The 24,265-nt window shown below is 39.5% G+C and overlaps 1 protein-coding gene across 1 annotated transcript in view; it reads left to right on the plus strand.

Annotated features, from left to right (window-relative positions):
• Nucleotides 1-2,622: 2,622 nt before the first annotated feature.
• il11ra (interleukin 11 receptor subunit alpha) overlaps nt 2,623-24,265 on the plus strand; it is a 51,057-nt gene continuing 29,414 nt past the window's right edge. The window contains exon 1 of the mRNA XM_083902140.1: nt 2,623-2,724. The gene's annotated coding sequence lies outside the window, so the exon portion shown is untranslated. The remainder of the gene's footprint in view (nt 2,725-24,265) is intronic.

Genomic DNA, 24,265 nt, shown 5'->3' on the forward strand with positions numbered 1-24,265 from the left:
TTTAAATCCAGCAGGCTGTGTGTGGGTTAGTGACCCATAGTGACTGGCTCATCTGGGTTATATATAATTATATAATATGCAATGCTGATTTGACTCATAAAACATTATCATGTGGCACCAGTTTAATAGGTAAACCTGTAAAAATGCCTAAATCTATACCTGTGTGAAGCCTTAAACCAGGTTCTGTTGAACTTGTATTAAAGCAGTGCAGATTCTCCCCCTGCTGCCATTGTTGCTCCTTTGTAATACCGTGTCACAGTGACAGATGTGTTAGTCTCTCTCCGTTTACATTCAGAAGGGACGGGAGGTTCAAAAGGTGACTGCTCTCGGTAATGAGATGTCACTGTCACCCACTTTATTGTCCGCTAAAAGGTAGAGAGCCGTGCAGGAGCCATTACGGGTTTTTTAATGTGCACAATGATCTCATCGCATAACAAGTAAGCTAAGCAACTGAATAAATCAGGCGTCTCTCCCTCACTCTGTGCCTTTCATGAAGCAAAGTAAACTTGGCAAAGTCACCATCCTCCATGTCCACATGTGAGGGAGTTCAGCCAAGGTTTTACTCAACAAAATTGTCCACAATATTTCGAGTTTTTTTTTTTCTTTTTTACATTGTTCCCAACTCCTGTGTGCTGCTGCTTGTGGTTATGAAAATCATATGCTAATCATGACCTGCTGGATAATAATGCCCTGGTGGAGGGAAAACAGCCTTTGTGGACCAAAGTGGCTTTATTCACTGTTTCTTTTTTTCTGTTTTGCACACATGTGTAAACAATTAGTGGAAAACAGTCATTAAACTCAAAATGTCCACCATTCCCTTCTCATTGTTGAGCCAAGGAGGCAATTATTTTCTTCCAGTCAGCTCAATATGGAGGACTGACAAATGTCAAAATCAAACAAAAATAAAGGAGTACTAAATAAATAAAGTACACACAAATACAGATAAATGTAGAAATTCATGTTCAAATGCTTTCCATTATCAAACTGTATTAATGTTTTTGTTTTATTGTGTTAATGTGTTCATTTGTGAAATTGTTAGTCGACTATTGACAGTTTCACTATTTAATACCAGTGGTTAATATGTCAATGTATACATGTTGGCACTTTAATATAACAAAAAAAAAATTGAAAAAACAAAACTTTTAGTAAAGATTTTGCATTTTAATATTGGTATAATCGAAAGCACATATGATTACCTTCATGAAGTTGATTTTAATTGAATTTGCCTATCTATTTTGGTAGAACTAGCACAGTTTAACCTTAGAACACTATCGCTCAAATTTAAAACACCATCACTAACGCCGGGTGATTTTTACCCGAAATAATAAATACACCCAATATAAAGTACTTGTCATCAAAATATATCAAAACATGACAACACATGACACATTTGAGCAGTGTTCTTTTATCTTAAACTGTGTCATGTCTAACAAAATGAAAGAAAAGCATCATGAGGGGACCATTAGGAATTATTCAAAGAAAATTAGGAATTTGCGAACAAAAAATCTCTCTAAAAAAAAAAATAATCAAGATGAAAACTTGGTTTTCATGAAAATGTATTTGCTCGAGTGAAAACCACCCCGCAATGGTGTTCTAGGGTTAATAAATAAACTAAAATAAAAATAAGAGCATAGTTTATGATTTGTGCATTTTATTTTGCTGAATATGAATTAAGGGGAACAAGTTAGCAAAAATGGGCTCACGGTTGGTTTAGTGGTTACTGATCTTGCCTTTGCAGCGAGAAGACCCAGGTTCCTGGGTTTGAACAAGTGCCTTTCTACAAGGAGTTTCATGCAATATGGAGATTAATTGAAAATATTAGGCTGCTTTTACGATGGAGTATTAGGGCCACACATGAAGAAAAAAATATTTTTACAATATTTTTACGAGATTATTATTTTTACGACGTGTCGAGATTAAAGTCGGCATTTCGAGAATAAAGTTGAAATATTATAACTTTATTCTTGACATGTTGAGTTTAATCACGTCAAGATTATAGTCACCATAATGTTTCATCTTTATTCTCAACATTTCAAGATGTCATGGCAAAAATATTTGTTTTCTTCATGTGTGGCCCTAATAGGGCTTGGGCACCACATTGCATTCTGGGACGTGGCGGCCATGTTGATGGCTTCGTGAATGTAAACAAACGAAGAAGAAGCCGAGTTGGGAGAAAGAAAAGAAAGAAAGAAAAAGGTTAAAATCCCGAAAAGGATGTGGAATTTACCGGGATGCGTTAAATAGGAAGCCAGGGACCGGTATGTGGACAAAATCGGCACTGATTGAGCTCCGTCGTACTGCTTTACATTAAATATACATATATACATATATATTATTTGTATGTATTCAAAACAATGCATCTAACCCGCCATAATCCTGTTTTTTTAATTTGTTTTTCCATGCCACATTCCTCACAGAGCTCAGATCTGGGATCAGCGTTGATCTCTCAGCCTTCATAATCCACACAGTTAAGTCCCGCCCACTGCACTCAACTTGATGATTGACAGCGGGCTCCTCCAATGGGGCGGCAGCCATCATGGCAGGCCCTCCTCCCTGCGCCGGTCCACCCTCCCTCTTCTCCTCCCAAACCGACTTTGTTGCTCTCCTACCCCGCTAGTCCGTCCGGAGTCTCTTCGGGGAGACCAGGAACAGCTCGACTTAAAGTCCCAGCCATGGAAGGCGACAACATAATAATGCCCGTTTAACCCTGGGACGTTTTTCAAGGTACGTTTAAAAACCTAGGAGGAGGAGTGGGGGCGTTAGCGGCCAGGAAGTTGTGCTTTGTGTCCAAGGGGGGAACGAAAAGTTTATCCGCTTCAGTTCACGGGACAAGAGGGAAGAGAGGGAAATTTACTCCAGTGTTGTTCACGGGGAGGATGTCACGCTACTAGCTTCCCCACTTTAGCTTGTTTGGCACCGTTACCACTGTATGACGATGCTTTTATATTATAACGACAACGTTTTAATTTAATTTGTACCAGTCAATGTGATCATTGTGAGAAAAACGTGTTTTCTAAAAGTCTGTTTTGGTTTAAAAGTCAATCAAGACTTTTGTTTTGAAGGAAGGATTATTAAAACACACAAGCAAACCTATTCATTAAAAAGTAATTTTATTACTATAATCGATCAAGTGTGTGCAATTTAATGAATTCTAAATTAATGTGTTGTTTTACATTGAAAGTTGGAAGTTTTAGGGTTGTGTTTTTATGGGATTGTACGGTAGAGTAGGGCTGGACAATGAAGAAATAACAATAATTGCCTTCAATTATTCAAAGTCAGTCAAGTAAGACCTTTGTTTTGAAGGAAGGAATAACAAGCAAATTGATTATTAGTAAAGAAATGTGGCTATATTTAAAAGTAATTTCAAGTGTGTATTTTTCGATATATTTCTAAATCCATTTGTTGTTTTACATGTTATATGTTTTGATTTGTGGTTTGTGTTTTTATGGGATTATTCTGGTAGAGTAAGGCAAGACAATAAATAAATAAATTGCTCAATCACTGTACAATATCTTCAAAAGCACTGTGTACACTCCCTGGCCACTGGATTAGGTATCTAATCCGATCTAATATCTAATCAGCCAATCCAGGTCCAGGCACCATTGACACTGTATTTCATGTTTTTTTATTTACACACCTATAAGAAAGTACACTTACAACAAAGTTTTACCTGTCATTGTTATTTAATAAGTGATATTTGTGAGAAAAAACTTGGCATGAGCTGTTTTCCAAAGTCTGTTTTTGGTTTCAAAGTTGAGTAAGACCTTTACTATGAAGGAAGGAATATTAAGCAAACATATTTTAAGTGTTTGCAATTTTATAGACTCAAAATCCAAGTGTTGTTTTACATGTTGTAAAGTTTTTTGTCCTGTGGCTTGTGTTTAATTGTGTTTTTATGGGATTTTAGCACCAGGATGGGGCTCTTAAAATTGTGAGGGGGCAGTTTTTGATTGACAACGTTGATTGATTTAAACTTGGAAGTGTTTCAGAAACCCTTGGACTCATTTTTTAAAGATAAATCTGTATTAGGGTTTCCTCTTATTTTGCTCTTCTCAGTATTTGTCTAACAAGAAATGTGATTTAAGTGACCTTGAACATGGCATGGTTGTTGGTGCCACACAGGCTGGTCTGAGTGTTTCACAAACTGACGATCTACTGGGATATTCATGCACAGCCATGGTTTTTTAAGGGAAAAGGGACATTTAATATGCCCAGTGAGGAGCAGTTCTCAGGGCAAAAATGTCTTGTTGATGTCAAAGTCAGATGAACTTTACCCAGACTATTTTAGACAACATTTTATTGTGATAATTAGATGTTTGTCACTTGTTTTGGCTCTTGTTCTTCGACCTAAGCTCATAAACACACTTGGCAGGGTATAAACGGAGCACTAAAAGTCATGAAGAGCACTTCTTGTGTTAGTCTTTATCCAGCTCTGTTGTTTTTTGGATTAATATGTGTGAATTAAAGTTCTCGGGCAACAGTAAAGGTTAATGTACAGCGAATAGACAGGACGCATACTCAGACGGAGACAGTGGGAGGGGGGGTCTCACTACAGATGTGCATTCCTTCAGCCAGTAGAGTGACTGAGCCTTTAAATAGAGCTCAACAGGAATGCAAACAGACCAAGCAGAAGCAGAACTCTCCTTCCCTTAGGAGTATAGGAAGAACAAGGTACATGGAGGTATGAGAGAGCTGAAGCGAAAAGGCTATATTCCTCAAAGTTTGCTGCTTTTTACCTCGGAGATCTTTGTAGTCCTGGCAGCATGTAGGTCAAAGCCATGAGGACAGTTAAGGTAGTTCAGAGGAACATTTGTGTTGTTGCATCACAAGGTTGCTCATCACATTTCAGTGGCAGAATTTGAGCCTTACCCACAAGTCCCTGTGAGGTGACGTCAGTGTGCTCTTGTGTTTATCAAACAGAGCGTCCTGTGATGCTTCAAAGAGATGATGCGGTGAAAAGTGAAATCAGAATGGACTGTATCGGTGGAGGATGTTCTGTAAAAGGGAACTCAGGAGCCTGTTTTGTAGTCGCTCTGCGTGTAAGCGCACACAGGGACATATTGTCAAAATAACGACAAATATGACAACGATAATGAGACGTGTAATGTCGGACAGAGCACATTTGATGCTTGAGTTTTGAAGTGGCTGCCGGGCTTCATTTTCATTTTGGCAGAAAATGTCAAATCTGATCCGAATCAGGAGCATTGAACAATGGGATCGATTGGGTCTTGTTTATGGCTGCATTGTATTTATCTATGAATGCCAGACTCTGTCAGTGAAACCTCAAGGTTCCACTTTGATTGCATTTTGGTCTTTCAAGTTCCCAGCTGCTATCATTTATGTATCGTGTCAACATGATATGTAAAAGTATTTTTCTTATTTGTGTTTTTGGCAAATCATACATAAATTGTTTCGAGCAGCCCATAGCTAAGTGGACATAGAACTTGGCTTGTGAACGTAGAGTTGCCCGTTTCAGTTGCTGCCATGTCAAGAGCCGGGTTATCCCTGAGCAAGGTACCCAATCCCTGTTGCTCATTGGTAATTGGACCCTTTAAGTTGAGCCCAGCCACAGAGGGCCACATTAAGTGTACTCCTTGTGCTGGTTCCAAGCCCAGATAAATGTGAGGGTTGCGTCAGGAACGGCATACAAAACTTTAATTGATTTTCTTTCGAAATTTTGTCATGAAACTGTGGCTCATTGTCTTTTTGACTTCTGGCAGCATTCCGGTTTATTAGGGTCTGAGCACTCACGCAGTGGTGTGAGAACCTTATTGAGTTATATTATTATTGTTTTCTTCAGTTTAGCTCATGATGGGTTGTCAGAGTTAATTCAGTCTCTTTGTCTCAAATATGGCCGTTTGTCCCAATCATTAATGGGTGTTTTTACAGTTTTTGGTTACTTGGGAATTTTAAGGACCAACATTTGCCTATTTGTGCCTTGCTTTCAAAATAATTTAGGTGATCTAACCTCTTCATTTGAACCTATGCAGAGAGATTAGCTAATTGTTGTTTTGTCATCGTCGTAGTCAATATAGGTTGTGTACAGTGAGAAGACAAAATACCTGGTGTCTCTCTGCCATAGCTCCATTCAAGTATGAATCTGTTTCTGTCTCTACACTTCACATACTGGGTGGCCTGATGATGAAAATACATGTTAGTTTTTTCTCGCTTGCCTGTCAACTTCACATTAAGTCAATTTAAGAAAGCTGTCACAGTGCCAGAACATCAGCACCTTCAGTCTCTTCCCTGCTTTGCCCCTAAAAGTACACAGATGGAAAAAAATGGCTCCAGGTGTTGTTTACCTCTGGGAATGTGGCCCATGTATGGAATTAAGTCTTTCTCTCTTTCTATTAAAAGAAAACTGGAGTTCATTGTTTTTCACTTGCAAACATGGAGACCAAAAAGGTGTGAAAAAAAACTAGTACAAATACACATTTATAAAACGTACTGTGGGGAAATCTTGAAATAAAAAAAGGGAAATCCAAGGTACTCTGATTTCTGAGAATGGTTAGAATCACACTGAGTCATAGCTTCATAGCTGTCACTGGCACATGTTTTTTTCCAGCTCAGTTGTCAGGATAAGAGAAAATATACAACTATAAAATTCTCAGGAAAAAGTTGAAGTGTGTAAGCAAAAGACTGTGAAGGTTTTCAGTTAGTCCAGTGGCCTGTACCCAAAAAAATAAATGAAAAATAGATAAACTCTAGTGATCCAGGAGACAAGAATAACCTGTTCTTAATATTTAAGGGTAGGGCTGATTCGTGAATCATCTTAAAATCGAAATCAGGAAATAATATTTTAATTGTTTTATGCTCTTTGCCTGTTGACAGATGTAACTAGAGATGTGAATCTTTGGGTGGCTCACTATTCGATTCAATTCCGATTCTTAGGGTCACGATTTGATTCAAAATCGATTCTCGATACGATTCGATTCACAATCGATTCTCGATTCAACCGTTTCGATTCTCGATTCAACCGATTCGATTCATACGAATATTTTAAATGCATAGTGTGTAAAGGCAAATTATGGCATCGAAACAAGACAGTTTCTATAAGATAATGTGATCACACAAAGGCAAACTTAAGACAAAAGTTAACAGTTGTGAATTTCTCTGTGAGATGAATAAAGTATCTATCTATCTATCTATCTATCTATCTATCTATCTATCTATCTATCTATCTATCTATCTATCTATCTATCTATCTATCTATCTATCTATCTATCTATCTAACATTTATTCATTCAAAACAAATAAAAACTTACTTACTGTACAAAAAATAACTTGCATAAATAAAAGCTTAGACTAGCTGCCTTTTTCTCCCAGAAGTTACAAAAATAAACTGTACACAAATAACACAAACTGGTGTTTTTTTCAAGATAGAAACTAAAATGTTTTTTTTGTTTTTTTCCAAAAATCGATTTTTGAAGTTTATGAAACGATTCAGAATCGTGGATGATTAGAATCACGATTCATATGTGAATCAATTTTCTTCCCCACCCCTAGATGTAACACATAGTTAGTTAATATTTAATATTAGTTAATATTTTGATGGTGCCTTATGTTACTGCTCTATCAGGTTTTCAGTATATTAGGCAGCAAATATTGAGTCGTATAAGTTTTACTTTATATAATATATAACACCAGTTGCAATATCTGTCACAAAAATTGCTACTAGATCTGTTCCCCAAATGAAAGTAACCTTTAATAAACTTCCACATACATTGTCAGTAACTAATGAAAAACAGTTGCCCCATTGTTTGATAAAAATGATTGAATTCACATAAGTGTAAAATTTCCGTTTTAACAACTGGATAAATACAGCCCTATAATTGTGCTCAATAAGTCGTCTTAACTGCACTTTTTTCATTTTCTGCAGGGCTGCTCCGTTTGGCCAGAAACGCCTCTAAACACCTCGTCCTAGTTTGAGAAAGGTGCTGTTATTCAGTTTGCCTTTAGCTTCGCCCCGATTCCCTGCAGACAGCTCTCACTGGCAGGCCAATCACTGTACCGCTTCCAGCCAAAAACCACATGTGCACACACACACATCCACACACACAAGTACAGCGAGGCTCCACTTAGACCTTGACACAGACGCGTTCATGTGCGTACACATGCATAGGCCCAAACTCAATACTTTCGTGCGGAGCTAAACTCGGTCCAAGCCTCCATCGTCTCTTCTCCACGCTCATATTTCACTACTCACACACAGAGGGCCCACGGCAATCAAGTTTAAATTAGAGAGAAGGCTGCTCCAAGAAGTTGAGTGGTGCTTGCCAGGTCTGAGGCCACACTGTTCTCGGTGCGTGTGTGTGTATGTGAGAAGCAGAAGGAGCCAGCTCTTGATATTAAACCAACTTTGAGGGGCCTAGTTTGGGGTGTTTCTCCTCCTCTGTGCTGCTGTTCATGCACTTTGTCCCCATGTGTTTAACTGATCACCACACTTGAGGAGTTATGGCGCGACTGGCTGTTGAGATTCAAGTTATTCTATCCCAGTGTGGGCTTCGATATTATTTCTACCGCTAACGCGATTGTCTATGTTTGCAACGTTCCCACATCTTCAAGCCACAATGGGGTAAATTCCCACTTTGGTGGCTTGACTTTGTGGCTTGGAGCTGTCTGACAGCAGCTGACCAATAAGGGCAGTGATAGTGAAAGTGAAGTGTTTTGAAGCCAATATGAGTTTTTTTTCCCATAGATGAAAAATGCTCCTTGCCCGGCAAAGATGTCTCTAACTGTTGGCAGTGCAATAAACTTTGCCCCGTTTTGACGGTTGAATCATGGCCGAATATGGCAGCCCCGCAAAGAAACCCTTCTTGCTCTTTGATATATGGTACATGATGCCAAACATCTGAAGCTTGCAGCATCTGTTTCAGATAAAAGCCCTCACTTATGCCAGCATACTCCATTTTACAATGGAAATAAGTCAAAATGATGTCACATCATCTGCATTCAGTCTGTCATCATATGTAAGGTATAACACTGAGATAAGCCAGTTCATAGAAATTGAAGATAGGACATGTCGGCATCTAACATTCATGATAAAGCCAGTGTGTTTCAACATACATACAACAATGTGATAATGTCACAGTGACCCTTGCACAGTTAAGTTGAGCTATGATCGTTGTGGCCCAGTCACTTGGACCACTGCCCTTGTTCCAGCATAGAAGCAACAGTGGGGGAATTGACTTATTTAAATGTGACAAGTGAGTTTGCTCCACCCTGTCAGGGGTGAAACACCTCCTTTCAGCTTGTTCCTATTGGACAGTTTCAGGTTTCGCATGTGACTAGTTGTTGGCGAGTCAAGTGCCATTCCAAGTCTTCCTAACATCTATGAACTTGAGGTGACAGAGGATAAAATTGGTTTTCTCCTCTGTTCAAACAATATACAGGGCTGATTTCTGCCTTATTTTTGCCCCTGTTGTCTCATTCTTCTATGCACCAGTTTCTTCTCTTATTTCAGTTTGAGCGTGCAGTAGTAAATCGACTCCCAATCGCATTATCTGGGAGTGTTAGTCCGACTTTGAGTAGTCTAAGTACAATTTCAGTTGGACTAACACAATTTCATGCATTTTAAAAGTCCGCATTTAGTCAGACTATCATTTACATGTAAACACACTGACTGAAATAGAATTGTAAAACATTAGAATAAAACACCAATTCAACAGAACAAAAAGGATCAATGTTTATGAGCTATAACTTACAACACTTGTCCAACACCCAAGTTTTCATACTATGTGCCACAAGTGGATCGGTTTCCAAACGGGAAGAGCTCATTGTTGTTTTTATTGTGTCCATTGATTTATAGCAGTTGGCCTTTTATACAATGTGCAAGGTTGGTATCACCTGATAAGACGGAATATGTTACATGGTGTGTTATTTAATTTCATTTTATTTAAAATTGCAAAATATTGTCTTTTTAGAGAGATAATATTGTGGTTTGATGAAGGTGATGAACGGAATTTTTTTATATTAAGAACTTTGTTATGAAAAGTAACAAGTAGAACAATACAACAAAAGAAAACACAAACTTCCTGTCTTATAATTAAAAAGAGAGGCTTCCGTATTACCCTTCAACAGTATGAGAGAAGTTGCTGGCGACAGCTTCACTGAATCCTTATCACTTATTTTGGAGGATGAGCTACTGTGAATCTTGGCAGCGCAGAAACAACATGCAGACTCAGAAAGTTCCAGGAAGGATAAATGTTGAAGAATGTGCTTCCTTCCCATGCAAATGAGCTTTATGAACCCCTGAACCCCCCATAATGCAACTACTGCAGGATTTAACATTTGGCCACAGTTAATGAGAGAAACTTTAGAATTTGTGACGTGTTTGTTTGGCTGTCACCAGCACAGCCTACGAAAGGCCAGTTGTTAAAGCCGCACTGTTCACTACAGTTACTACTCTGTCCACTGCAGAGTGTTGACCAAGAAAACAGCACACTGGAGAGATAACTAGAGCTTACAGAGTTTCGTGCAAGAGAGAGAACAGTCGATTGATTGCTTTTGCACAAAACTCTGTCTCCAAATTACAAGTGGTTACTTGCCAAACCAGTGTGACGAATACTGTGAATTGATTTACAAGCTGCTGTGGCAAAAGTGTACACTTTGGCTACTTGGTGTTGACTCCCACCCTGCAGGTGTTCATATTTACCGTCAGTGCCTTCCACAAAATGTTTTCGTTGCGAACCCGATGCCTGACGTGAAATTAAAGTTTTTTTTTCATTCATCTGAGCGCAGTGGTCCACCATCTTGTTATTTGAGGAGGTTCATTAATGCAGACTCGCCGTGGCGTCTCAGTGGGGTTTATTTTTGGAGGACCCAAGCGCTTTGGTAAAAGAGGGAAACTCTATCTCTTATCTTAAGTTTTGTTTAAGTAGTGGTGATATGTAGAGGTTTGGCGCCTATATCCGTTACTGGCAAGGAAGCCAACTAACGTTATGTTTTGAAATATTATTGCACTGTACGGTGTTCTCATGTGCTAGTAAAACAAACAGCCCCCTTTTTGGAGTTATAGATTTATCCTCGATGTATCGATTTCACTGCCAAAATAAATACTTTCACATATTGTTTTGGAAACAGCAATCATATATTACTTAAAGTGTGGCTTGTTTCTTTTCTGGTTTTTACTCCTGTGATACTGGTAGTGAGCCAGACAGGCTAGCATTTTGGATCAATCTGTTGTCGGAGCTTTAAGGGGTATTCTGAAATTAGAGGACAGATCTGTTTGCCCTGAGGATACAGGTTCCATGTTGTCACTCCTAACTATGGCGCATGTTGTAAAAAAACAAACAGCGACATTTCCTGCTATGAATGACACTAGATCGGTGGCTTTGTGTTTGGTTACCCAAACTGATACCCCTCGGACTGTATTTGTAGTTATTTTGCATGCTTATATAAATGTAATAAAAACTTTTGTCAGCCATTGTGCAAAAGGGGAAGAGTCAGTTTTGAATATCCAGGCTTTTGTAGATTTGCATCGGATGAAAACTGCTTGTGTTGCTTGTGTTTTTTAAGACACAGTACCTTGTCATTATCATTGAGCTGCTAAGCTGAAACAATAGATTTGATGGTGAAAGATTAGCTTTTAAGATTCAATGCTTTCTGGTTGTAGTTTTTGGTTTTGTACTGTTGAGCATTCTCAATAAAACCCAACCTAAAATGTGTCCAGATTTCTACTAAACTGCTTACTACAGCTCAATAAACTCCCCTATGGGAAGGGCGACCAGAATAAGTATGGCAGACAACTCAAGTGTCTTTATGAAAGTTTTATTTCACAGGCTACTTAATAGGGTTGTAAACCGACAATGCCTACGGGTTCTGATGATCAGTTACAGTTAAAAGAGAAAATAGAGGTTCACGTATAACAAAACCAAAGCTTTGGTAACAATGCTTTGATGACAATTGTGCTTTGATTACGAACTACGCATGCTCCATACACACAGACTGGAGATCATCTTAATAACAGGAACAGATCAAGCAGTAAAAGACAGTTGTATCCCTTTTTTGTTGATAAGATATGCCTTTATTAGTTCCACCACTGGGAAATTTGCAGCATTGCAGCAGCACTGACGGTAAAGTAGAAACAGAAACCATACATTACAACTCCTGAAAGTGGCTAAGAGTTTTCATAACCTGATTTATACATTTCCTCATTTCAATATGAAATGTCAGTTTTGCCACCTCTATGACTACTAAGTTAATATTTGCAAATTTTAAGTCCTGTTTAAAGCATGTTTTTAGCTTATTAATATCTGTCTGGGTTTTGTTTTCAAGTTAATCTGCGGGAAAAGTAAAGTCCTTCTATGCTCACCCTTAAATTCTTAGCTTAACATCTGGTCATAACAAGTGTGAAGGAATGCTCTCGTCTTCAGGTCATCAGGTAATATTAGTCAGTGTTTCCACAGGAGGCTTTACAATTCGCCGGAAAAGCAATAGCTTGTGTGTTGGAGGAATAACCGAGGAATAACACTGACGAAATCACACTGGCTCGGTACCCAGTAGTATATCTTTACAACCAAGGTCATAAAGATATGGTTCAATGAGTCTCCGGTGGAGGATGTGAGCAGTCATAACACAGCTTCAGCTCCACGATTGACTGCCGTCCCGTTGGAAGGTATTTCATGAGCTATACAATGTGATTTAGGTTCCTATGATTTACTGGTGCAGGATTTGGTACCTTATGGAATCTTCCCATATGTCGAAATAGGTGCCATTTGCTTATTTGTACGAGTAAAAGATTTATGGGTTAAATATTGGAAATTTTGATGGGACTGTTCATCTGTTTTCCCTGTTAGAACCAGCACTTCTGTGTAAGACAAACTACCATCACACTTTAGAAGCCAATCATAGGTACACTCAACTGTATTCACCTTTGACACACATGTGGAAACCAAGAACCTTGGTGCTCATTCACTGAGAATAGACTTTACAGAAGAGGTTTTGTCATCTTGTACCTTTTAAAAAAATAAAATTTTCTATCATGGATGATGGACGGCATAGTCTGGGAGTTTTCTTTAATTCTTCCTGCTTCCTTCATTGTTAACTAACTTGGGTAATTGTCTCATTTAGGAGGAGCCTTTTCTTCCTGTCCAATAGTGTCTTAAAAAAAGAGAGGAAATCTAATCGTGTTGACTGAGTGCAGGGAGTAAAAAAGGAAGACTCAGAAAACTGTTTTGATGGTTAGCACTCATGTTAACTCTTTTATGGAGCTCAAAACAAAGGTTGCAGCAAAATGGCTGAAACCTAATGTTGGGTGGTCTTGGATTTAGAGGACAAGCTTTGTTTGAAAATCTCTCCACTCACTACTTTGGGTGTAGTAACATTGTCTTAGTGCCTGAGAGTGGAAGATCAAGCACAGACAGTGAAGTATGTGAAGCAGTGAGGCAGAGGAAGTGTCTTACTGGACTGTATTGTGCTGATGTGCAACAAGGCGACTATTTTTACTGGACTGCTCGTGTATTATTGATATACTTGTCTGGTTAAATTATGTTGCAGTCGGTTATGATGTAGCAAAAAATGTCTCCCGGGTAGCACATGTGCGTAAGAGTGTGTATGTGTGTGTGTGTGTGTAAGTGTGTGGTGACATAGCTCTTTTGGAATGTGTACGGAAAGATAAGTATGAACCTGCTCCAAATTTTAAACACTTCTAAACATCTTCTGTGGTTCCCCTCTCCTCTTCTGTCCTTTTAGTTTTGTTTCTCCCTTACTTACTCTTAACCCTTCCCCTCTTTTTACTGCTCCTTTTTTATTGTTTTATTTGCCCTTTAGCTCCCTCCAACTGCTTCTCCCTGCTTTTGTTGTTTTCATGGAGTTTTGGCAGCCTTAAAAGAGTCCAAATGTGCGTTATCGAGCATGCTAATCATATCTGATTTGGCAAGCAGGTGACAGAAACAAATCAGGAAAGATGCCAAGCTTATATTAGCAGTGTTTCTTTGAGTGCATCTTCACAGCGCAGGTGAGTCTCGTTTAAATTCTTATAATGGTCTTTTTCATCCAACATTCCAGATCAGTCTGAATCCATGTGTAACAAAGTTGGAGCTGAACTCAGATGGTGGCTGTCAGCTTTCTGCAACCTGGTTGTAAAACACTGTATTATGTCCTCACATGTCAGAAAGATGTATATTTGATTGAGGGTGACTGGTTGAAAAAATAATGTTTTAATGACTTGGCAACATTAGTCAAGTTTCTGAGAACAAAAATACAATTATCGGCCAGTAATTTCCAAAAATTAAATATTGAGATCTACCTCTAATATTTGATTTATATGACAGAGACAGCGGGGAGGTTCAAAGATGTGGCAGTAATGCATAATTACCGATGCCAACAGCTGCGCTACATCAAAGAAGAAGAAAGGCTGCGAGGAACAGTCAACATTAATCATAAGAAATATCAAGATGGGAACAATGTGACTGTCAGCACATGTGCTCTAGATGCATACATTCATTAATAGATCAATTCTGCAGCAAAGAAGGTAAAAATTGAAGTTTTAAATGCAAGCCATGGCATAATCGTGCAGCGATGTTGCAGGTTGCAACTAACTAAATACAACCTCATTGTTCTCTTCCAAGTGTTAAGGAGTAGATATGGTGGCCTTCAAGTAAAACAAGTCCAAAAGACCCTTATGAGTGCACATTTCTGGGTTTTCTGTTCTGGCCTGCAGCATGGAAGAACATAGAGAACCCATCAGGTACCTACCCATAGAGGTACGTAGTTCAAATTCAACCCAAATTATAAATTTCAGGTTTGTAAGATGTTCTTGATGATAAGTTTGAACAATGCATGAACTCTAAATTAAGTCTTCTCTACTAAATATATCAAGTATTTACTGCTGACAAATTGCTTGACGTTGGTAGCCGATTAGAATTGGCCTCAGTCATGTTGACACTATTTAATCGCTTTATCGCGTCTACTTTAAATACACAGTCAATGGGAGTTGGCTCAGAAAGTCTTTGTCTGCCAACTGCAGTGTGTTGAAATTCTCGTGCCAAACCTATGGCTCTTTTGAAGACGGTTTTATAGCCGGAGTTAGGCTTGGTTGAAATGAGTCAAGCAGGCAGTGTTGACATCATTGCGTTGTGCTGCTCAGCGCTAAAAAACAATGTTTGGCTTGAATACCTGCCCTCTCAATGTGGAATAAGTTGATTGATGTGAGAAATGGACCATGGCGTTTGGTTTATTTTGCTAAATGAATGGTGCTCGACTCACCCGATTAAGGCTGTTTGCATTTGGGATTGAAGAGATTCTGTGGCTTGAAAATGTGCACCATGCACATAAATAGCAGAATAAGGGAAGTAACCATTTATTCTCTCTTGAACTGACCGACTGTCCTCATTTATTGACGAACCAAATGTTCATGCAGGAATTCAGGTGCTACATGATAAAAATACTGAGCGTGAGATGATAAATAGGATCCATTGTCACCCTAAAAAAAAGAGAAGGTAAGAAGACAAATGCTTCTGTAACCTGTATTAGATAAGTGTAAGTGATGACCATATGGTCCCTGCTTAGTTAAACAATTTTTAAAAGGTTTTCCATGAGTCAACATTTGGCTAATGTGTTTCATAACACCATAATGGGAGACCACAACAGCACAGGGAAAAGCGTGTCTAACCTTCTTAGCACTTTGTCACATTAGCATCTGCAGTCAAAGGAAAAAGCCAAGGTGCTGTTTTGCATGTACGTTCATGTACGTACTATCAACTTGTCACCAGATGCCTCTCATGTAAGTTTTCGGCAACTTCAATCTCTTGGAGGAAAAAAACCCTCTGGTGCTTTTCTCATTGTGTGTCTCATCTTCGCCAGGAAAGAAAGACAAGATACTTGAAACGTCCATTGATTCCACTTCCCCTGCTTTGATCGGCAGATCGGTTGTGTTTATCCGGTTTCAACATACCATGTGTGTTTTCAAAGCTAGAGAGTGACCACTAAAAAACAATAAAAGTGTGGACAGAGGAAGTCGTGTTGACACGGCAAGGTCGTGTGGTGTGGGGAGCAACAGCCTCGGAGTAGGAGTTCAACACGTTTCCTGGTCTCATTAATGGACATGGTCGGTTTCTAGATTTTGTACAGTAAAAAAACTCAAAATACCCCAATAACAAACTGTGGGTGAGTCTTGTCATACCAATGTCATATCCAGGTGATATAGAGAAAAGCCTCTGTTTTGAGTGCTCCACTGACTTTGACTTGTTAGACATGATTCTTGTGTTGGATGGTAAAAAGAGATGGTGAACGAGGTTTCTAGTGTTTGACTTTGTGGGGAACGGTCTGCAGCGTAATTTGCAAAGTATTGTTTTTCTGTCCATGTTGGACATTCTGTGACCACACCACGTGTGTGTGGCTGAAGTAGCACGCTCTTTTAGTGTACTGGCTCCTACATTTGTCCTGCTCCTGTTTGGAAATACCATCTTCTCTGTGTTTGTTTGTGTTGCCTTTGCTGTCTACTTCTGTGTGTGTGTGTAGGACATTCCTAATGACAAAAAAATACTTTTTTTTTTGTCTTAAATGAATCCCTGATCTCACAAACTGATGCTTTATATTAGTGAGGTCCACTTTGAAAACGTTCAGAGTGTATCATTTGCCTTTGATCTTAAACAGGCTTTTAAATCTTTGTCCTGGATCACTCAAGAGACCCACAGACGCACACACACGCATGGAGTGTCACAAAGTCAACAAACTTTGAAACTGAGTCATGGCGGTGCACTGTCGGGCCTCCTATCTGCCGTCCTATCTCAAGCTCACTGGTTGGATGCTTGACTTTGTTTGTGAGCCAGGACTGTGCTGCAGAGCCAACAGTCTGATGAGGACTTTCGCTGTAATTGTCACTCACTTATTCTGAAAGAAACATTTATCAGAATCAGACAGTAATGACGATGTTGATTATTATTATTTTTTGATGGTTTTCCTTTAACTGGGCCAGTATGCTGCAATAGTTCACTTTTTTTTGTTTGGTTTTGTGTGAAAACTTGCAGTGTAGCTTCTGAGAATTGGCTGGAGCCTAACTTGTATATAAGATCTGTTTGCCTTCGTCTGTCTCACTGAATAGTCCCACTGTAGATCCTTCAGTGTGCAGTGCAGCTCCACTGTCTGAGTGTTGCCTCAGCCTGGCATACAGTGTATGCGGGCTGTTTGCTTTACTCTCTGATCTTTTTGCCTGATCCACTCTGCAAGAGTTTGATTCTGCTTGGCAAAGAAAATCATGCCTTTCATCATATTTGTAGCTTTTATTCTTTGTTTTCTTTATGTAAATGGTGGTTTACACTTGCTCAGACTATGTCGTAGGGCATCAGTGCTACATACTAGTGAGGGTTCTTATTCATCCAGGTCATAGTCCTCTTCAGGAGGTAGCTGTACGCAACTAGACTTGCTTGAGTTGAGTTTGAAGATGTTCAAACCTAACTCAAGAATGTTGAGTTGCCCTCAATTAACTCCTGAAGATGCATCAGTGCTAGTTTGTATGTTATGTCATTTCTGTCTGAAATTGGGAGTTCAAACTACATCCTTTATCCTCAACATAAGGGTCATAGGGGCCTCATGTGACTAATAGTTTATCTGTATGGATGGGGGAAGCGGGGGATATTAGAATTTGTCTGAAAGCCTTGCATGGCATGTGGCAATGCTTGATTTTTGGAAAGAGTGACAGCTCAAGTATGTTATTATTATTTCATAAGTGTACAGTCACTTGATGAAATGTTGAAAGCATTGGAAAATGCTTTGCCCAAGTAAAGAAAGCGTTTTCCAAATGTAAAATGACTTAATCCAGTTGTTTTAGCAATTTTCCTAGAAATCATCGTTAGTTTCTTCTCTTAACTCTGTCATTTCCTGGAGGCGGGTGTAATCTTTTTTTCTTTTTGTGTGGTTAAGAATTTAATTGTCTTTATGACTGAATCTGTTGATCAAACCAGCATTTGGATTTAGCTGCCTTATCTGTTACTGCTGTGTTTTACTGCTGTTTTGCCACTTTTCCTCCATTTTTTCTCCTTTGTCTGCCCCCCTCTCTTTGGCTGCCCTCCTTCATTCCCAATTCCATCACTACATCTGCAATGAATTAAACAAATCAACTCCAAAATATTATTTAGAAATGGCCATTGTTTGGATAAAATGACTCCCAGTGGTCAAACGTTGATCATGTTTGCATTAACACAAAATGGAAACATGTGACATACTCTCAACTGTATACTTTCGCCTCAGTTGATGGGGCGGAATCTCCATCTAGTGATGTTTTCCTAACGTCTTTACGTTATGTCTTTTTTAACTAGAGCTGATTTTTTGCCACCAGATTTTGTCAATGAAAGCCCAACCCAGTTTTGTGTTTAGTTTACACTCTCACACAGTTACACATGCCCTTTTAAAGTGTATACACATTCTAACTGGTTTGTCTTGTGTATGTGTTCGAGACAGCCATTCACTTAACACTATGAATACATTACACTGCGATGATTCCCAAACGCCGCCTGTGGCTTTCTTTCTTTGTCTCTTTTCCAGCTACATTTCTGAACAGGCAGTCAGAGAGTAGTAATCAAGAAAGCATGGCTTTCTCATTTTTTTATGCTCTCAGTGGATTATGTTTTTTCTCTCCAGTGTGGAGAGTGCTATGACTTGAGGTTAAACTTAGTATTCTCACTGTGCCCTTGTGTATAATTGAGCAACCAGAAAGGTACATTAAACACACATGACGCCAACGTGTCTGTCAGTTCTCACTTTTTACTCACAGTTTCAGACACTTTTTCTCCTCTTTTTCTTCTTCGTCTCGTTTCTGTCAGTCAAGTTTGTGCGTGGCTGTGGATCAGTGGTATGAGCGGATCGTAATTCAACCTGAAGGCTCTCGTCTACATGAGTCTACACGACTAGTAGAACAAAAGAGTTATCCCGTGTGAATAGGTTGAATTCTTAAAAAGTGCAGTGTAAAGCAGCTTTTGAGAAGTGCTTCTCCTCTATAAATTAAGACCATTTACTGCTTTCTTTTACCTTCTCAACTCGCTAACTTCTGTTTCTCAGCAGGTCAGGGCAGCCAGTCAGTCAGCCTGTCTGTAGTAATGGGGAAAGCATGGAGTTCCCAGCAGAGTGACTCATCGTTCTCGTGAACAGGGGTCGTGTGTGTGTGTTTGTGTGTGTGCGTGCCTGTGTGACGGTTTGTGTGGGTGGTAGGGGGTGGATATTTTATCGTGTGTGTGTGTGTGGGTGTGTGTTCTTACATGTTTGTGTAACTTGGGTGTATACGTTTCCCATGTTTTTTCCTTCCTGCTAAGCACATGGTAGCGAAAGCTTGTTGCCAGCTGGGTCAGTCGGTGAAAGTCGAACGCACGTGAGCGACAACACACATACACACACATTCATAATCCAATCAGGTTCCACATGGAAGAAGCCTGTTCACTGACTACCACTCATTTATCTTCCTTCTTTATCTCGTTTGACTCTGTGGGTGCATTTGACTGGATGTCCACGCCTATGTCTCTGCAGACATGCTCAAAAATGTTTGCTCAACGTGTCTGTGTGTCTGTCATGACCCCGCTCACCGCAAATATCTGTATATGAATAGCTTTAAGAGTTGAGAGTTGGTTTTTGCTACCATGGTTTAATTAAAATGATTTATTTGGATCATTCTTGAGTGACTTTAAAGAGTATCTGCTGTCAATTACTTGAATATCTGTGGTATCTTTATGGGGACTATGACATGACAATAAGCTATCAATGGGTTAATAATGTGCTTCAAAATTACCTGCACTAAGAAGGTGACATTTTTGTCTGTTTCTGTTTGTTTGTGAGCAGCATAACTCAAACTGTAAAGGAAAATACATTTTCGTGGGGATGTGGCTCATGGCCCAAGAAAGAAATCATTAGATTTTGGCGAGGAGAGAAAAGGAGACTGTTTTGACAATGTGGGAAACTGAGTGGCCTTGGTGGATGTTTTCACTCTCTGGCTCTCTTTGTCTAGTTTTGGACAGTTGATAGGTGCTGGCGAGTAAGAGTTGCTATCTGACCCTCGTGGATGCTTTGCGTTTATGTCGGTTTTATTTTAATGACATCGTGCCAATAAGGAGACGTGACAGCATCTGTGAAGTAAAGACGTTCCAGTTTGTCATATTTTGTGTATATCCATGCACATGTGTGTTTCTCTCTTAGCGTCGCTTAGAACGGCAATCTTCAGCTATCTGCTTCATGTCTTTATAATTGTTCCCAGCAGTCGTGTGGCGCCAGTCAAACGTATGTGGACGCGCATTTGCACACACACTAGTGCGTGCGCCTACGTAGACATACATACGCGTATGCAGAATCGCAGTGGATGCTCAGCGGAGTATGGCAAAGCATAACTGGGCACAGACTGCGAGTTAGCCAACCTGCTGGATCATTGACTTGGACCTTGTTTGGTACAGCTATCATCAGCTCTGTGTTTGTGTGTGTGTCATGAATTTAAAATATTTTAAATTCTGACTGTCTGTAGCCACGGTGGTTACATGTCAGCTATTTAGTTGGTCAGCATGGAATCAAATGTGGCTTTTTTAGAATATATAATCATAATTTAAATTTTTTACCCCAAAATATCAAGAATTCACAGTCACAAGCAACCCTTCTATTTAATTCCCTTCCAATTTTGTGGTCTCTGGCTCCCTGTGTGTGTGAGATTCTCATTATTTTGTTGCCATTTTCTGGTCCTTGTGTTTCTGATGGTTGGCTGGCTGTGCCGGGCCAGTAATCGATCACACCGCACAGATTTGTGTGGGTATCTAATGTATGCGCCTGTGGCTGTGTCTGTCTGTGTTTGTAAGGCCTTGTTGGATAACGGGGAGCAGATGTGGGTGTGTAGGTGGTGTACGCTTAAAGTGCTTGTCATTGGCTCATACAGAGCAGATGTTTGTGAGGCCATCATCTTCCTCTGGCTACTCGCAGTGCTGACTCAAACGGCTCTGCTACATTTCAGATACTAAGCCAAATGGCATAAACTAATCCAAAGATACCTGGACACAGAAGAGCACATATATACTTTCAGACCGTGGAATCCCTCAGCTCTCGCTGTTGTATCCATTGACATACTGTATGTTTAGTTCAGCTGACAGATGACTGAGAGGCTTAACTAGGACAGTATCGCTAAGGAATTTTCCAGACCACAGTAATAAAATTGCTGTGGTTTACGGTAATATTCTGGTGCTGCCAGCTGACAACACTTGAACGCAGCCCAGGCAGTTATGCATAGTTAAAGGCAGCCAAACGCGTGGAGGTGAGATCACATCTCGAGTTGATTTAATTTGTGGAAAAAAAGTTTCTTTTGTTACCTACTTGTATTTTTTTTTTTGCAAGAACAACCAGAGCTTGTTGTAAATTAGCAAATCATCACCAGAGGTTGATATTTTTATCTTAAATGTATTTTTGTGAGCCAGGCCATGCTTGTCCAGTTAGTAAATCATCTACAATAATGAGTCATAAACCAGTTCCTCATGAATATGGTGTGTTATTGTTTCACAGGAAAGTATGAAGTATTGAAAATATAATTACTGCATATTTTCAGAGTCTCTCCTGATGTATTATTAATTGATTGCTAAATGTAACTTGATACAACTGTACACTCCCCTTTCTCTACTCTGTCCCCCATTTTTCCTTTCACCCCAACCGGTCGAGGCAGATGGCTGCACATCTTAGAGTTTGATCCAGTCAGAGATTTATTTTTCTCTCTCCACTGATGGCTAATGTTTGCTCATTGTGTGAATTGTTGGGTTTCTTTGCTCTCTATAATGTTGTAAAGGCTTCGACTTCTTCTTGCAAGTTTTCGTTAGTTGCAGCCCTAATAATAAAAGATAAAAATAAGTTAGAATCCCATCTTATCTCTCCACAGCTGGCCAGTGACGGTACAAAGTGTGCCTGAAAATTGGCATGTTATCTTTTTTGTCTGTGTTTAACTTGGGTGCACTGCTGTGTTTAATCTCTGGAAACAGCCACACATACATTTGTGATTGTTTCAGCTGACAGTTGACAGCTAGTGTGCACAGTGAGCATAAAATGAAGAAACTTATACAAAGAATTGGAATGTAAATTAGCACTGTAATGATTTTCCGACAAAATTGTGATTTCCCCGACATTTTATATAACATCTTTCCACATAAAGGCCTGGATCTGTACCATGAAGTTGAGGTATCTGTCTGAAATCATAGGGGTGATCAAACGTTGTGGTGCTTCCAAATATTGACCCAATTGTAGTTTTTCAACCGTGAACTATGCACAGTGCTACGCCCTCGAATGAAGATTTGGCCACTGTTGGCAACCAAGGAGGCTTCATTTGAAGACATCTGCTTGACCACTCTGTTCATGGTCCTTTGGCACTCACTGCAGGAGCGAGAGCCAGTGAGCTGGAACAAAATGTGGCTTGTATAAGTGGTTTTAAATGCAGAGTTTATGAAGCTGGTTACCAAGCAAAGAGAAGTTGGATATCTTGCTGGAAATAATAAGCACCTTCTTTTTTTGGTCACAGAGGTGACATCAGTCACTCAAGTCCTCTTGAGATCAAGACTTGTCCTTTAATCAAAAAAAAAAAAATCATATCTCCACTGCTGCTCCACCTTCATGTTTCATGCTTGTAATTTTATTACATATGTATTTAGCCAAACCTCTTTGGGCGAGTAGTTTACACTTCATACCTGAACACATACTCCAGATCCTTGATCATTTCTGTGTGCGGTTGCTATGTTTGTCAGATGCCTTCGTTGTGGTAATAAATAGGTTTATTTGCACGTAAACAAACATTTCCTTCAGTTGAAGGTTTTGGTTTTTGTGGGGCAGTTTCACTGTTTTAATGAGATGTGTGGATGTACGGCCAGAGGAATGTCTTTGACTGTGTCATTCTAAAGCCAGTTTGCTATTTGCTGAGGAGAATTAGCAACAGATCCTCTGTGGTCAGCCGTGGGTGCCAGACCTTTAGTTTGTTAGCACCACTATGGCGCTGTGCTCAGATGATTTGAAACCTGGCTGTGGTTTGCGTTAGAACATGGTGGTGTTTTCCTTTTTTTCTTCTTCTTCCCAAGCAGTGTAACATAAACACACAGGAAAGCTGATGGTTTTCTATCTGTGGTCGGTTATGCAGATGTTCTTTCTCCACCGGTCCACATCTTTCAGAACAGGGTAGTTCTTGAAATCAACAGAATTCAGTTGTTAACCAGATGCGTCTGACGTTTGTTATGATCAGCTGTTTTTTTGTTTTGTTTTTTCCCCCGATTTTGCAAATGTATGTCTCTATGGCTCAAAGACCACTTTATTTTACCTTCTAACTACTTCTTCTACTAGTTATGTTAGTGCTATAATTGATGTCTGCCCTCTATTGGTATACATTTTAACTACAAAACATGCTAGGTCTAGATAAATGTTTATTAATAAGTTATTGGTTAAAGCACTAGCAGAAAATAACCAACTATTGTTCAATAACTGGCATATGTACTTGAGGTTGTAGAACCAGTGCTCAGGCAAACATGTGGGTACAATATACTAACAAATAGGTGATAACATGAATTTTGGTTTATCGGTTCATCATCAAACTCAGTATTGTGTTTATTTGGATTGAGGGGTTTGTTTCCCTGTTTAGTGTCTGTCACTACAGCCTCTAATATTTCTCTTTAACTTGTCACACATGTATAATCACAGACAGAAATGTACCAGCACACAATCCATGTTGAAATAAGACATAGGCCAAGGGATGGATGTTTGTGTGTGCTTTTAGTTTAGCCTTCACCCCATTATGCATTTCACTGAGTGTGTGTTTATATGAGAGGTTGGCTTCAGTATTACAAACTTGTATGCTAGCCGGCTTGTGGTCTTCATTCAACTGTGTGTGTGTGTGTGTGTGTGTGTGTGCGCGTGTGTGAAAAGCTGGCATATGGTAGCCATCTTGCGCTGGCAGCAGAGCTGGAGGAAATTCCAGTGTTGTAGAGCGGAGTCTAAGTTACTGCCGCTGTGTGCACACACACATAGATGCACACGACCATGCAGGTTTGTGATACTTGTGCCAAATTTGGACACTCAGAGTAATACATTTTACTTTTGAACGGAGTAACGAGTCGATGGAAAAAAATTCTTCTTTAAGTAATCAGACAAAAGCTGTTTTGTGTTTGGTCAACCTATAATTACTCAAATATTTTTCTCACAGTTTTCTTTCATCTTGCACTCACATTGTCTAACTTTCTTTGTCTCTCACTCACTCACTCACTCATTCTCTCACACACACACACACACTCACACACACACACACACACACACACACACACACACACACACACACACACACACA

The sequence above is a fragment of the Microchirus variegatus genome (assembly GCF_963457635.1).
Source record: "Microchirus variegatus genome assembly, chromosome: 16".
NCBI classification, from domain to species: Eukaryota; Metazoa; Chordata; class Actinopteri; order Pleuronectiformes; family Soleidae; genus Microchirus; species Microchirus variegatus.